Source organism: Camelus dromedarius, chromosome X (assembly GCF_036321535.1).
Source record: "Camelus dromedarius isolate mCamDro1 chromosome X, mCamDro1.pat, whole genome shotgun sequence".
NCBI lineage: Eukaryota > Metazoa > Chordata > Mammalia > Artiodactyla > Camelidae > Camelus > Camelus dromedarius.
In genome coordinates, this window is record NC_087472.1 from 79693326 (window position 1) to 79697336 (window position 4011).

Genomic DNA, 4011 nt, shown 5'->3' on the forward strand with positions numbered 1-4011 from the left:
AGAACAACATATCAAAATTTGTGAAATGTCAATCCAGCAGAAATTAGAGGAAATTTATAGCATTAAGCACCAATATTAGAAAAAAGGAAAGGTTTCAAATCAATCACCTTAGCTTCCACCTTAAACAACTAGAGCAAAAGAGAAAATTAAACCAAAATTAAGCAGAAGAAAGTAGATAATAAATATGAGACAAAGTCAATGAAACAGAAAACAGAAAAATAATAGAACAAAATCAATGAAACCAAAACCTAATTCCTTGGATAGATCAATAAAATTGATTAAACTCTAGCCAAACTGATCGGGAAAAAAAGGAAGACACAATTACTAATATAAAGAATGAAAGAGGGAATATCACTAGGGATTCTACAGATATTATAAGGATAGCAGACTTTATAATTTTATTCCATTATATTCAGATGAAATTGAAAAATTGCTTGAAAGATATAAAATATGAAAGCTCATTCAAGAAAAAATAGAAAATGTGAATTTCCCTGTATCTATTAGAGAAAATGAATTTGTAGTTAAAAACCTTCCTTATATAGGAAACTCCAGGCCCAGGTAACTTCACTGGTGAATTCCACCAAATATTTAATGAAGAAATAATTCTAATTCTACACAAACACTTTCATAAAATTGAAAACAATGGACTACTTCCCAGCTCATTCTATGAGGCCATAGTTTCTCTGGTACCAAAACCAAATAGAAATTACAAGAAAAGAAAACTACAAAACAATATTTCTTACATACTTAGATGCAAAAATTCACAACAATATTTACAAATCAAATTCAACAAAATGGACAGTATATAATAACCAAGTGGGGTTTGTCAAAGAAATGCAGTTGGCTTAACATTTTAAAAAGCAGTAAATGCAATTAATCATATTAACAAAATTTAAAAAATATGATCACCTGAAGAGTCCTAGAAAAAATTTGACAAAATCCAATACCCATTCCTAATTTTAAAAAAAAGAACTCACACAGCGAAAAAAAAATGTGACAATGAATATATGTATGTTCATGTAAAACTGAAAAATTGTGCTCTACATTGGAATTTGACACAACATTGTAAAATGACTATAACTCAATTTTAAAAAGTTAAAAAAAAATAAAATAAAATACATCACACACACACACAAAAAAGAACTCAGCAAACTAGGAGTAGAAGGAAAATTTCTCAAACTGATGAAGAGCATCCACACACACAAAAAATAAAAGCTAACACCATACTTAATAGTCAAAAAGTTAATACTTTCTCTCTAAGATTAGAAACAAGACAAGAATGTCCATTTATACGACTTTTATTTAACTGTGTAATAGAGGTTCTAGCCATAGCAATAAGGCAAGGAAAGAAATAAAAGCACCCAGACTGCAAAGAAAGAAGTAAAACAGTCTTTATTTGCAACATGATCATGTATGTAGAAAATCTGATGGGATCCACAAAAAATCTATTAGAATTAATATATGAATTTCACAAGGTTGTAGAATAAAAGATCAATATATAAAAATTAAAGTATTTTTGATATAGAATACTAGAAACAATCAAAAATTGAAATAAAACCCAGTACCATTTATAATAGCCTCAAAAATTTTAAATATTTGGGGAAAAACCTAACAAAGGATGTGAAAGATCTCCACATGAAAAACTACAAAATATTGATAAGAGAAATTAAAGAACACCTAAGTAAATGGACCAATATTCTGTGTTCATGAATTGGAAGAACAAATATTGTTAAGATGTTAATTCTCTCCTAATTGAACTATAGATTTAATACAATCCCATTACAAATTTCTGCAGACTTTTTGTAAAAATTGACAATTTGATTGGAAAATTCATATGGCTATGAAAAGGACCAAAAATAGACAGTTTTAAGAGTTTTAAACAAGTTAAGAAAGAACAAAAAACTTGTTTTACTGCATGACTTAACATAAAGCTACAGTAATCAATACAGTGTGATATCTGTGTAAAGACATGCAAATAGGAACAGAATAAAAAAAACAGAAATAGACCCATACATATGTGGTCAATTTTTTTTAGTGCAAAAGCAATTAAGTGAGAAAAGAATAATCTTTTCAACAAATGAGGCCGAAGTAATTTGATATCATATGCAAAAAAACCCCTTCAACCTATATCTCATATCATATACAAAAATTTTTGTATTCAAAATGGAGCATAGACATTTCTAGAAAAAAATTACAAGACAGCATTCATGACCTTGGATTAGGCAAAGATGTCTTAGATACAACATCAAAAGAAGAATCCATAAAAGAAAAAATTTGATGTATGGAACATCATCAAAGTTAAAATTTCTGCTTTACTAAAGACACTGTTAAAGAGAATAAAAAGATAAGATGCATACTGAGAAAAAAATCATACATGTGATAATATATATCATGTGTATGCTGTGTATGTACACACACACACATACACAAAACAATTTGTATCCAGAATGTGTAAAGAACTCCCAAAGCCCAGTAATTTTTCAAAAGTCCCAAATTTAAAAATTAGGCAAAAGATTTGAACACACACTTCAGGAAGATATACAGACAGCAAATAAGCACATAAAAAGATGCTCACATAGTCATTAGGAAAATACAAATTAGAACCGCAATGAGACACCATACACATCTATTCAAATGGATACCATCAAAAAGACTTACATAGACATAGTAAGTGTTTGGTGAGGATGTGGAGGAACTGGAATTCCCATACACTGTAGTGGAAATATAAAACCACTTTGGAAAAGAGTGTGGCAGTTTGTTAAAAAGTGCCACATATATCTATCATATGATCCAGCTATTAACCTTTAGGTATTTGCTCAAGCAGAATGAAAGCATACATCCCTACAAAGACTTGTACATAAATGTTTATAGCAGCTTTATTTGTAATAGCCCCAAACTAAAAATAATCCTAAAGTCTATAAACAGGCGAATGGATAAGCAAAATTGTGATATAGCCACATGGAATACTATCCAGAAATAAGGAGGAATAGACTGATACTGATACACACTACCAAATGAGTGCATCTCAAAATAAGCATGCTGAGTGAAAAAAATCCAGGAAAAAAAAGAATGCATACTCATTTATGACCATTTATTTAAAATTCTATAAATTGCAAAATGATCGATCAGTGGTAGCACGAGGTTACGTTTTTGTGAGGGGAAGGTTTGGCAGGAGGGAGAGATTATAAAGGAGCATGGGAAATTGTTGAGCTCATAGGTATTTTCATTATCTTGATGTGGTTAGGGGTTGTTGATGGTGTCATGGGTGTGTACATAAGCCAGAACTTACCAAATTACACATTTTAAATACATGCATTTAATTGTATAGCAATAAGGCCTCAATAAGATGATTAAAAAGTAAAAAAGGAATGGAGAAAGAAAACTCACTGCTCTATAACATACCTCTGCTGATAGAGTGGATGTTGCACGTGCTAAAATATATTCCTCTTATGGTAGCTTTATAGCACGAGGTGGTAAGCTCCCTGAAGGTAGGGACAATGTTTCATACACTGTTATTATTCTTTTAAAACATTTTTCAGAGTATATTGATCAGCGTTCTGGCAGAAATTGGTGAAATATTCAAATTAGGTAACTTAAGAAGATTTTAATAAAGGGATCTTTTACCAAGATGAGGTGAGAGTTTATAGCTCTCACACACAGGTTAGTATATTATGACGGACAGGTTACAGTGGAGTTTTGTTATCACCGCTGGGCCAGAGAGGGTGAGGGGAAGATGTGTTTACCAGAACCTGGACTCAGAAAGACCTATGTGAAGAGCACTGTGACCTCCAGTAGGGAATACAGCCAGCCTCAACCAGCCTGCAGTGGGAACGCTGGAGTAGTAATTAACTGAAATCACCATCCCGGTGTCCTATAGGTGCTTCCCATTGGACAAACCCAACCGGAAATCAGAGCGCAGGAAGGCCATGTCATCTATACAGGTCAATCTCCGTCCACAGAAGAGTGGAAGATGTGTCTGGCGGTGCAAATGGAGATAACGCAGCATACAGG